This window comes from Oryctolagus cuniculus, chromosome 5 (assembly GCF_051225735.1).
Source record: "Oryctolagus cuniculus isolate XC-2025 breed Fujian yellow rabbit chromosome 5, ASM5122573v1, whole genome shotgun sequence".
Classification (NCBI taxonomy): domain Eukaryota; kingdom Metazoa; phylum Chordata; class Mammalia; order Lagomorpha; family Leporidae; genus Oryctolagus; species Oryctolagus cuniculus.
The window spans coordinates 64,019,982-64,032,871 of NC_142871.1; the positions used below are offsets into that span (position 1 = coordinate 64,019,982).

The window sequence follows — 12,890 nt, forward strand, 5'->3', positions numbered from 1 at the left end:
AGCGCCAGCCGACCCATCTTCTTAAAAACAGAATACGCTGGAGGATTTCACAGAGGTTCCATTTCCCCTTTTCCTTCCACAGGCGCAAGGGGGTTTTTCTCTAATACTCACTGAGAGACTCCACTAGGGCTCTTTGACATACAGCCTACAAAAGCTCGGGTGCCCCCCATGAATGGATCCATTCTCTGACTTCCCACGTGGAACCCCCAGCACATCAGCAATTGCAGTGCAGGTTTCCCCAGCCCAGCTACTGGTCTCAGGCACTTGGTGTCTGCCCCAGTCATTTCCCCTTCCAGTTTAAGGAGCAGTAGTTTTTCCTGTGACCTCACCTGTCTTACCAATCTAAGAAAAGTTGTTGATATTCGGTTCATTTTTTTAGCCTTTTACTTATTGTTAGTGTGGAGTGGAAACTCCTAGTTTAATCATGGTCTCCCACATGGGTGGCAGAGACTCAATGACTTGAGCCATTACCTGCTGCCTCCCAGAGAAGGTAGCTGCAGTGGAGAGTGGAGGCAGACCTTGAACCTAGGCACTCTGATAAGGGATGTGGGGATCCCAAGAGATATCTTAGTTGCTGTGCAAATACCCACACCTGTTTCCACCTTCTGAGTAGTAACTTGAGCATTACATTGTAAAATTCTGCAATGCTCAGGAAAAGGGATGGGTTTTCTTTTACATCTGTGAGCCACCACCACCCCCCCCCCTTTAATAAAGGAATAATTAGAAATATCCCACCCTCATCTCTGGATGCCTGAATCAGCCACTTGCTCCCTCCCCTGGGATGGGAGGAAGGGTTTTGGGCTTGGAGGGCAGCTTCCCATGTTGTGAGTGGTGGCTGGATTCAACTCACAGATTCCAGGCTCATGCCTGCTCTTTGTCAGATAAAGAGTGCAAAATGGTTAGCTGAGAAGCTTGTAGGAAGAACTTTTTTTTTTTTTTTAAGATTTATTTTTGTAAGGCAAAATTACAGAAATAAAGGCAGAGAGAGAGATCTGCCATCCACTGGTTCACTCCCCAAATGGCCACAGTGGCCAGGGCTGGGCCAGGCTGAAGCCATGAGTCAGGAGCTTCATCTGGGCCTCACATTCGGGTGGTAGGGGCCCAAGCACTTCCACCATCTCCTGCTGCTTTTCCCCCCCCTTAGCAGAGAGCTAGATCGGAAGTGGGGTAGCCGGGACTAGAACTGGCACCCACATGGGATGCAGGTGTTGCAAGCAGTGGCTTAACCTGCTGTGCCACAGTGCTGGCCCCTGGAGAAGCATTTAACCCTTTGCTTTTTCTTTTGTTTTATTAAACCATAATTTATTTCTTACCCTGTCTCCTAATGGTTCGTATTTAGGTGTTTTCCAGTTTTGTGTTATTACCACTCACATATATTAAGCTGGTCGCCTTATCTGAGTGTTTTAGCAGGGCAGGGTTGTTCTGAAAGTGCTGGGAAGCAGTATGTCCAGTTCGTGAAGGAACACCTGTGCTGGTCGTCTTTGTCACTGTAGCAGACACCCGAGAGAAGTTGCTTTGAAAGGAAGTAACGTTTATTTTGCTCACGGTTTTTGAAGTTCACAAATACTGTGTGGTTCCCATTGGTCAGGTATCTGAGGAGGGTGGAGGATGGCAGAGGCCGAGGGACTGGGAGCTCTCTCATGGGGTCTCTCCTGAAGCCACCGTGACTGATCAGGGGGCTGCACCCTGGCCGCTGACCCTTTCCAGTCCCTCCCCAAGCCCCCTCCACCAGACTGTATCAGCGGATCACGTTCCTGCCCTCTCAGTGTCAGTGACACGAGCCTTTGGGGTCTCGATGCCCGTGCGCGCTGGGGACAGGTCCTGCAGAAACATTCCCTGCTGTGTGTCACGTTGCCTCAGGCTCTGAGGCCAGAGTTCCGGAAGTGGAAGGCAGTGTCGAACGCAGTTCTTCCGTGCTGTGGAACCAACCACCCCAGACCTTAGCTTCAAGCCGCTGCCAGTTCCTCTGCTCCGAGCTCTGTGGACCAGCCGCTGTGTCCTCTGGTTCTACCGGCCCTGTTTGGAGCTGACCAGCCTGCAGGGGCATCACTTGGGGGTCTGGGCTGGGATGCCTTGAGGCCCGGCTGCCCCTCCAGGAGGCTGGTCCTGGCTTGTTCGCGTGAGGATGGAGGAGCTCCGAGGAGTGGGGTGAACCTGCTGCACAGTACCACTGATGCTTGTTGAACCTCTGCTTGCATCACTTTTGCTTGCATCCCATTGGTCAAAGCAGGTTGCGGGACCAAAGTTAGACTCAGGAGTGAAAAACAGACTCTACTTCCTGTTGGCAGCAGCAATCAGGTTACACTGGGAAGAAGCCTTCGCAGTTGGAGCCGTTGCTGTGAACAGTGCACCGGGCAGGAGGAGCAGGCTCTCCCGCCGCACTGTGGCCGCTTGCGGGCTGGCCGGTAGCCTTCCTGGGCGGTGACGCTCTATCCTTTCTGTCCCTAAATGTTTGTTGTCATGGGATCCCAGGAAAGGGAGCATCGTCATAGCCTTGGGCAGAAAGACAAGGACATGGTTCTTACAGTTCCGCTCTTCAGTTGAAGCCTTTGTTCAGCGCAGCTCAGGACAGGGAGCATGGGGCTAGACTTCCTTCAGGCTGCTGGAGGACGGTTTTCCAGGACGCAGGAAAGCTGTGGAAATGCAGCCGTTGCTGGGAGAGGCAGGCAGCCTTGGCTGGAGCTGCAGGTGCCCTGCAGGGATTGGGCTGTGCTTGGGGAGAAGGGAGCCGGAGCCGCGTCTGAGCAGTCCCGACGTGGCCGACCCCGGCTGTGTCCACCAGCACGGTCCCACGCGCTCGTGAGGGAGGGGCTGGCGACAGAGAAGGTGGTCCTAACCCGATAGGCTTCAGAGTGGCAGAGACAGGTTAACCCTGGATCTGATTTGGGGGCCTTTTTATTATTCACTTTGTTGATTTCCATTGGGGTAAATGAAGTGAGGCTCACGTCCCGCTCTCCTTCCTCTTCTAGAAAAACAATGTGAGTCTAGATACCTTTTGAAACCTTGGAACTCCGTTTTGAAATCCTGAAACTCCGTGTAGAAAGGTGTCACGTGAATTCAAGGCAGTATTTCCTTTTTCAAAAGTGTGTGCAAGTTGGTGTGTTGGAACCCAGAGGCCTTGAGAATCATTTGTCTGCTTACTGAGATTATAGAATTTGTGGGTTTTTATTTATTTATTTTAAAGATTTATTTATTAATTTGAAAGGCATAGTTACAGAGAGAGATATCTTCCATCTGCTGGTTCACTCCCCAAATGACCACAACGACCAGGGCTGGGCCAGGACGGAAGCCAGGACTCAGGAGCTTCCTCCAGGTCTCCCACATGTGTGCAGGGGCCCAAGCACTTGGGCCGTCTTCTACTGCTTTCCCAGGCACATTAGTAGGGAGCTGGATCTGAAGTGGAGCAGCCGGGACTCAGCCTACATGGGATGCCGGCACTGCAGGCTGTGGTTTAACCTGCTGTGCCACAGTGCTGGCCTCAGAACTTGTGGATTTTTCAGAATAGGACCAGCAGATGCAGAGTGAACCATCTTCTACCGTCCCCCTGGCCTTTGCTGATCCTTCCTAGGTGTGTGGCGGCAGGGCTGCGCAAGGAGTGCCTGCGCTTTCCCCACCAGGGGAGACAGGAGGGACCTGCAGGTGGAAAGGAGCCATCCCCAGAAACGTGGGAAGAAGGTGCATGGTCAGTCATCAGTACCCGGTCCACAGGAGCACCGTTCCATCCGTCTAGCAAGCAAGAGGGGGAGGAATTACTGTCTTTCCCAGACGGAGGAGCCAACCCAGGCATGCCGACCAAACATGGGCTAGGATGCCAGTGGGGCCTCCTTGCTCCTGGCATGAGGCCTCCGGGGTGGCTGGGCACATACTGGCCCCGCTGCCCTTAGCTTCTCTCACTCACGTACTGCATAGCAAGCACCAGAGAGAGCCAAGACTCCGGAGTCAGATAAGGGGGCAGAGGGCCAACTACGTGGCCTCCGAGGCACACGTCCCGTGTGTATCCGCTGTGATGCGGGAGAGGATTGCCTGCCTCGCTGGCTTCGGGCCGGATCAGTGAGAGAGCCCACGAGATGGGCCTGGCCCTGCCCCCACCAGCCTTCAGCCCCTGTCTCCAACTCCCACCCCTGTGACCAACTGCCCCAGAGGTCACAAGGAAACCGACCTGGGACCAGCGGGGAGGCCATCGGACCCCCGGGCCTGAGTCCCCTTGCTTCTGAGGGCCACCCGTGAGCACAGTTCAGCCTGCGTCTTCTCTCCCCGACCCCAAGGGAAGGGGGCTTGCGCGGTGCCCCTGCTGCTCACCGTGCATCACGGGGGAGCTTCTCAGTGCCCGGCTCGGTGGGCAATACCAAGCTCGATGCTCAGGGGAGAAGCGAAAGCTCCCTGCACAAGTCTGACAAAGGGCTATTTAAAGAATTCTCTGGCACCTCTACCGGAGAGGGCTGCACAGCCAAATACAGCAGCTGTGGGAGGTGAGGAGCCAGAGTTTTTATTGGTGATCATCTTTTTGTTCACGGAAGCGGGGGCGATGTTGAAGAGCCGTGTGCCAGGCGGAGGTGCGCTTTGTTCTCCTGCGCTGGGTTGGTTGGTTGAACTGCAGAACAGAAACACCATCTCACTCATGCAGCGCAAGCACTCCCCGGCGGTGCTTCCTGGGTGTGGCACAGGGATTCATAAGAAGTCTCACACAGCCATAGCAGATAGGTCGTAAGCCCTGGCGAAGGTTGCACCCCACACCTGCTTGGTTCAGAACCGTGCCCCAAGACCCTGCGCTGTCGGATACTTGCAAGGGGCAGCAGGAGCCTTAGCCACACCCGCATCTTGTTCTCTCTTCTGCTCTTCTCCATTGGAGCTGCTCCCTCTCCCAGGCACTGGGGCCTGACCTCGCAGAGACTGCGTGGGGTTTGTTTCCTGTGTGCCCAGATGCTGGGCATGCAGACACTGTAGTCCCTTGGTGAGGAGGAGGACGCCGCAGAGAACGATTCTGTTAAAAAAATGAACAGGGTAAGCCTCATCCTCGCCACAGTGACCCCGGAAGGCTGACCTCAGGCCCCTGGCCGCCGTTGGACACCGCCCTGCCCTGGAGGTCCACGGTGCTGCTTTCCTGGGGTTCTGGTTGATTGACTCGGGGCTCCATTTAGCCGCTGAATTCATGACTGCTCCTGGGTCTGGGGTCTTGATGAAGAGGTCTGATACCTGGGGGGTGCAGCGGCCCAGCCCCTGGGGTGTCAACAGGCACCAACACCGAGCAGCCCCCCTCACCGCTCACTTGTGACCCAGAGTCAGCCTCTCCTTATCCATTCAGTTCTCCGAGTCTGCGGGTGCCTGAGGTAGAGTGAAGGGCCCCGGGAGTGCAGATCCGGGCTGGGTGCTGGCATCACTGCGCCTGAGCCTTGCAGCCGAGCTCCCATATGGTTGGAAGATGAGCCTCGGAGAATTGGGAACCGTGTCAAGCAGACACCCTGTGCCAAGTAGCACAGATTTAAAGATTTCTTGATACTCCTAGACAGCTGAGCAGAGATTTTATCATCGGCAGCAAATGCAGCCAGCCCGTCGTCGGCTCGGCAGCGTTTGTGGAATTAATTGGAGCGCCGAGCTGACAGGACAGCAGCGTGGGGATCTCTCGGAGCCTGCTCTCCGTGCTGGGTTGGATTGTGCAGGCAGGGTTTCTGGGAGCGAGGAACATTGCCCTCTGCTGGGACTGGAGCATTTTTTATCTGAGCAGTTTCGCCAAAAATATTTCTATTGACTGCAGCGATTCTGCCGTGCTTGGTGGAAACAGAAATATTTGTATTAATGAGGCCGCATATTGAGAGTTAGAGAGGGGATTTCCAATCCTAATGGGCTCCCGCCTCCTGCCCGCCGCCGGAATGCGGGGGAGCCGAGAGACACTTGCTGTTGGTGTGGTGTTCCGGCAGCGCCCCCAGAAGCTCCCCCGTGCTCGTTTCCGGCGCTGGGCGTTGATGAGGGCAGCTCTCCCTCCGCAGCCTGGGCTCTGGCTGCAGGGCGTGTGTTTCCCATGACCCCGCTTCTGCAAGGGCGCCTCCCCCCAGTGACCAGGGTGACTGCTTGTAAAGCAGGCTCCTTTTCTAAAGCCACCCCGGATGTTGTCAACCGTTTTTCTTTGTAAGACTGATTGATGTGAAAGGCAGAGTTACAGAGAGATTGCTCTTCTGATTGATTTTCTATCCGCTGGTTCACTCCCCAGATGGCCACAACAGCTAGGTCTGGACCAGGCCAAAGCCAGGAGCTGGGAGCTTCTTCTAGTGTCCCACGTAGGTGCCAGGGGCACAAAGACTTGGGCCAATATCTGCTGTTTTCCCAGGGCGTTAGCAGTGGAGCAGCCAGGATTCGAACCAGCGTCTGTATGTGATGCTGGCATCGGAGGCTGCAGCTAAACCCACCACATCACTGCATTGGCCCCTAGTTACTGACAGTACAAACTCAGATCTCTCTGTCTTGGTAAATAGTATTCTCCTGAACCATGGAACCCCGAAAGTTATTTTGGTGTACTAGAACGTGATGGTGAGTAAAAATCTAATTAGAGCAGTCTGCAGGAATTAACACGTAAGACACTTTTGAATCTGTTACTGCTTTTCAACAGGAACCCACACATGGACTCATTCGTCTGTAAATACACAGACACACACAGAGATGAAGGAAAACTTTCCCAAATGTATTTACCGTGTACAACGCCCTCTGATATTTTCAGCTTTCAAATTTTTTTGCACCAAAATAATCTTTTAATACCATTTTTTCCATAGTTTTTTTTTTTTTTTTTTTTTTTTTTTTTTTTTTTTGAGAGGCAGAGAGGGAGAGACAGAGACAGAAACCTCCCAACCATTGAGTCACTTCCCAAATGCCCACAATGGCCAGGCTGGGATGGACCCAGGGGTGACATGGCCCCATTGTGCAGTGTGAGAATGGGGACGGTGAGGAGGAGGCCCCAGGACAGTGTGGCAGGTAGCAGCCACCTGTCACAGGCTCCCCCCACCTGCTGCTCTGCTCTGCTCTGTTCTGTGTGTGTATGTGTGTGTGTGTGTGTGAGAGAGAGAGAGACAGAGATGAGGGACAAGTGCCACTGATCCCTTTTTAGCTTATGTGGGGGTATTGAAAAAGGTCATGGGAGCAGGCGCTGGGCCCAGCACCTGACACCTGTTAAGGTGCCTGTGTCCAATAGTGCAGTGTTTGGGTTCAGTCCTTGCCTCCAGCTCCAGACTTTAGCTTCCTGCTAATGCAGACTCTGAGAAGCAGTGGTGACGGCTCGAGTGATTAAGTACCTGACACTTCACATTGGAGCCCTGGATTGAGTTCCAGGCTCTGGCCTGACCCAGCCCTGGCCACTCTGGACATTTGGGAAGTGACCCAGTGGATGGAAGGTCTCTCTGTCTCTGTCTCTCTCTTTCTCTGTGCCTCTCAAAGGGGGAAAAATATTGTGGAAAAATGAATTAAAAGACTTATTTTGGTGCAAAAAAATTGAAATGCATGCATAGTTTTTACACAACACATTTTCCCTGAACTTGCTGAAGATTCCTGTACAAACCAACCGTGCCAAAAGTGTGGGCCAGTTCCCGGGAGAACCTAAGCACTCACCAGGATCCTTCATCCGCAGACTCCTGGAGAGTTGAGAAACTTTTCTTTTGCAAGCTGTTATCAGTGGAGACTCAGAGAAAAATTAACCGTTCTCTCATAGGGGTAAGATTATTCTATTAGCCACAAGGCAAGGTACAGGAAGTAACTCACTACTTCAAGTGAGATCAGCATGTTTAGTGGCTCCAAGTTTTCCATGTTCCTGTGATCCCCTGGACGGTTTCCCACGTGGGCCCACCTGCTCTCGGGGCCGTATTCACTGTCATGGCAGACTGAGCTTGTTTTTTTGGTTTGTTTGTTTGTTTGTTTTTTAAATCTAGTTATTTGAAAGGCAGAGGTGACAGAAAGAGAGACCTCTCATTGTTTCAGTCCCCCAAATGCCTGCAACAGCTGGGGCTGGGTCAGCGGAAATCAGGAGCCCGGAACTCAGTCAGGGTCTTCCAAGTGGGTGGCGGGAACCCAAGTATTTGAGCCATAATTTGTTTCAGTAGCAGGAAACTGAGTCAGAAGTGGGGGCAGGACTCAGTCCCTGGGGTGTGAGCATTCCAAGCAGCGGCTCAACCCACAATGCCCAGCTTTTTTTTTTTTAAGATTTACTTATTTGAGAGACAGAGTTACACACACAGAGAGAGAGGTCTTCTGTTTGCAGGTTCATTCCCCAAATGGCCAGAACAGCCAGGATCAGGCCAGGCCAAAGCCAGGAGTAGGGAGTCCAACTGGGTCTCCATGTGGGTGCAGGAGTCTAAGCCCTTGGGCCATCTCCCAATGCTTCCGCAGGCGAATTAGCAGAGGGCTGGATGAGTAGTGGAGCAGCCGGGACTCAACCCGGGTCTCTGATATGGATGCGGAGTTACAAGCAGTGGCATAAACTGGTGTACCAAAATGCTGGTGCCCTGCCCCTGACTTTTTGTTTTTGTTTTTAACATTTTAAAATTAATTTTTAAAAATTTATTTGAGAGGCAGAGAGTGCTTGTATCTGCTGGTTCACTCCCCAGATGCCCATGGTGACTGGGGCTTGGCCAGGGGCCAAAGCCAGGAACTAAGAACGCAAGGTAGACATCCCACGTGGGTGGCAAGAACTCAATTAACTTCAGCTGTCACCTCCCGCCTCAGCGGGTGCACATTAGCAGGAGGCTGGTGGAGTCAGGAGCCGAAGCTGGGGACCAAGCCCAGGCACCCCGAAGGGACACAGCCCTGCAAACAAAGCCTATTGAGAGGGTCCTTTGCCCTCTTTTGTCCTAGGCTGCAAAACCCCCTCCTGCACTGTTTTGTTCTGGCGTTAGGTAACGGAAGCCTTGCACATGACATCTGCTGGGAGGAGAGACAGAGCACACACTCTCTCCTCGGCCCTGGTCACCCGGGGAAGGCCCACAGCACCGGGAGCTTGTTAGAAGCGCAGCCCCAGGCTTCCTGCTGTGCATTCTAACGAGACCCCAGGTGACATGGTATTGAGTTTACAAGGCACTGGCCGGGCCAGCCGAAGCCAACGATGTTTTTCCCAGGTGCAGACACTGTGTGCTAGGAGGCACTTTGTTCTTGTCCATTCTCCAGTTGCCTGAGGCAGGCCACGCTGACGGAAGTGGGGACTTGTGCTTCAGCTCCACCTGCTCCCCTGACGCCCACCGGCACTCACTAATTAGCCTGCCAGCTTAATTAAACCCTCAAAAATATATTCTAGTGAGTCTCTGGGTCACATTCAGCTTCTGTCCAAAGCAGGTTGATTGGGTTTCGACAGAGATGCAGTGAGTGGCATGGAAAGTGTGCAGTCTGATGCGTTCTGACATCTGTGTACGGTGTGCCAGCGAAAGCATTGCCACAATCAAGAGCATCATCATATCCATTACCCACTAAAGTTCTCGTGTGTCCCTCTGAATCCGCCCGCCACCCCTGGGCAACCACTAATCTGCTTTCTGTCACTGTCGATAAGGCTGCCTCTCCTAGGATTTTATGTAAATAGAAGCAAACTGTGCAGCTCCTTCTGTTTGCCTGGCGTCTTCCACTCAGCAGTGATTTTGAGCTGTGTTGCAAGTGCCCTCGTTCTTTTTATTCCACGGTATGACAATCACACAGTGTGTTTATCTAGGTATCAAGAAAAACTTGGCTTCTGTCCTTCTAATTCTTGGATATTTCCAAATGCAGCTGCCTGCCAGCATGATTCTGCACGCATTTGTGTGAACCTGTGCTTTCTTTTGCTTGGTAAATAAGCACATACTGAGGAATTGAGTACCCAGGTCATAGAGTCCGTGTGTGCCTGCCAAGAGTTTCCCCATGTGCTTAGCCTACTTTGTATCCCCACCAGTGGAGCAGGTGAGCTGCAGGCCCTTCACCATCTCCAGTACTTGGTATTGTCTGTCTTTTTTATTTTACCCATCCTGATGTGGATGACACTGTGTGGTTTTAATTTCCATGTTGTTAGTGGGCATATTTTTATATGCTTATTTCCCATGTGTATGTCTTATTCAGAATGCCTGCTGGAATTACTAACTGTATGTCATTGTTAGATTGAGTTTTGTGTGTGTTCTGTATTAAAATCCTCTACCAGATACACCTGTACGATTTGCAAATATCTTCTTGCTGTCTGGGTTTTCTTTCCTGATGTTTTTTTCTAGACTTAATAGAATTTTAAATTTTACATTTAGGTCTGTGATCCATTTGAGTTTATATTTGTATATGATATTGGGTATGGATGGAAAAAATATATATGTTGCATAGATAGCCAGTTGTTCAGAACTATTTGTTGAAAAGACTATCCTTTCTCCACTTAATTACCTTTGACATCTGTCACAAATCACTTGCTAACTATATAGGTAGATATATGTCTTTTCTTAGGGTTTATTTATTTTGAAAGAGTTGAGAGAAAGAAACAGACACAGAGAGAACTTCTCTTCTCTGGTTTACTACTCAGATAGCTGAAAAGGTCAGGACTGGGTCAGACTGAAGCCAGGGCCAGGAGCAAGGAGGTTCATCTGGGTCTCCCACCGATTACCTGAGCCATCACCTGCTGCCTCCCAGGGTGCACATGAGCAGGAAGCTGGAATAGGAAAAGGAACTAGGACTTCAACCCAGCTCGTCCAACTTGGGATGTGTCCCCAGTGGCATTTTAATGGCTATACCCCACCCCCACCCCCCTTCTTTCTAAGTAGTCTTTGTGCTCCAGGGGGAACCACGTCCTTGACAGAGCTTGACAGCATGAGGTGCCCCCGCCCCTCCTCCCAGGAGCTTCCACTGCTGTGTGGCAGCGTGAATTCCAGAGTGTCCGTGGGCCCCGCGGTTGCCCAAGAGGGTTCTGTGGCTGGGAACAGCTCCCGTTCTCAAGCACCTGTATGTAATGGGTCAGGGAAGTGCTTGGAACTGGACAGAAACTATTTAACCCACATAGACGCCCATTTGACAGATGAAGAAATGGATATTTCCAGAGGTTAAGTAACTCGGCCAAGGGCACATAGCTGGCAGAGCCGGAGGCTTCCACGGCTGCCAGGTTGGCTCCAAGGCCTGTGCATTTGATCTTTTTTTGTTTGTTTGTTTGTTTTTGTTTTATTTGACAAGTAGAGTTATAGACAGTGAGAGAGAAAGACAGAGAGAATCGCTTCTCGGCCTTTTGGCTAAGATCAAGTGTAGAAAGACAGAGAGAGAGGTCTTCCTTCCGTTGGTTCATTCCCTAAATGGCCGCTCGGCCATTGCTGCGCCAATCCAAAGCCAGGAGCCAGGTGCTTCTCCTGGTCTCCCATGCGGGTGCAGGACCCAAGCACTTGGGCCATCCTCCACTGCCCTCCCAGGCCACAGCAGAGAGCTGGATTGGAAATGGAGCAACTGGGACTAGAACTCGGTGTGCCAGTGCCGCAGGCGGAGGATTAGCCATATGAGCCATGGCGCCAGCCCCAGTGCATTTGATCTTGATGCCATTACTTGGGTAGCTGTGAGCAGAATAACTCAGTTTCTCCAACCTGCAGAGTTCCCTGTGACTTAACCTGGGCTTTTGCTTTACCTGCTGAGTCACAACCTGGCCCTGATGGGAATCTCATGAAACATTGGGAACCTGGAAGTAGGTTACAGACCGCTGAGGAAAGCAGTGAGAACTCGAGGCTCCCTGCTGATGGTGGAGCACGGGCCCACGCTCCAGGATCTGCAGCAGCAGTTGTTGTTTGTTTATTTGAAAGACAGAGTTAGAGGGCCGGCGCCGCGGCTCACTAGGCTAATCCTCTGCTTTGCGGCGCCGGCACACCGGGTTCTAGTCCCGGTCGGGGTGCTGGATTCTGTCCCGGTTGCCCCTCTTCCAGGCCAGCTCTCTGCTGTGGCCCGGGAGTGCAGTGGAGGATGGCCTAAGTGCTTGGGCCCTGCACCCCATGGGAGATCAGGAGAAGCACCTGCCTCCTGCCATTGGATCAGCACGGTGTGCCAGCCTCGGCGGCCATTGGAGGGTGAACCAACGGCAAAGGAAGACCTTTCTCTCTGTCTCTCTCTCACTGTCCAAAACTCTGCCTGTCAAAAAAAAAAAAAAAAAAAAAAAAAAAAAGAGTTAGAGAGAGAGATGAAAAGAAAACTCCTATACATTGGTTCATTCCCCAAATTCCCAGAGCATCTGAGACAGGCTAGGCTAAAGCCGAGAGATGGAAACTAACCAGGTCTCCCACATGGGTGGCAGGGACCCAAGCCCCTGAGCCGTCACCTGCCGCCTCCCAGGGTGTGGAATCAGCAGGCCTGGCGGGCTCTAAGCCCAGGCATTCCAGTATGAGGAGCGGGCGCCTCCAGCAGTCTCTTAACCACCACGCCAGACGCCTGTCCCGTACTTTGGGATCTTTGAAGAGTAGCTTGAGCTTGTCCTGAGAGAACAGACCTTGGGAAAGTTAGGACAAGAGTCCCTGGGCTGGTTTTTGTTGGGGCTGGCTTCTCGGAGAACGCTGGTCAATACCCAGCAGGCCCGCTTGCACACCTTGCTTTGTTACCTGGAGAGGGCATTGTGCAGGAGAGGGGCTGCTGCAGTGGGAGAACCCGGGAGTTGCGTCAACGAGGGCTGTGGGCAGTTCTGGGCCTACCCTTCGCTGCTTCGAGCTCAGCTGTGATTCCAGGCAGTGGTCAGGCTGGCAGCAAACGGTGCCTGTGCAGGCCCTGGGGCTCTCACAGCCAGCGTGGGTGTCCTGGAGGGCGCTGCCCCATTCACTGTCCGAGAGCAGACGAAGGCCTGGATCCGTGAGGTGCCCTGCTCGGGGAGCCCCCGCCTTCCCTCCATCTCCCTGCCGCCCCCTGCCGAGTTCTGGCCCCGTCTCGCCAGCATTGGTCCACAGCTGCCCACCCTGCCCTCAGGA

General features: G+C 52.7%; 1 protein-coding gene across 1 annotated transcript in view; it reads left to right on the forward strand.

Annotated features, from left to right (window-relative positions):
* Positions 1-12,890, forward strand: part of BEND3 (BEN domain containing 3) — a 42,680-nt gene that overhangs the window by 24,101 nt on the left and 5,689 nt on the right. The window lies entirely within an intron of this gene.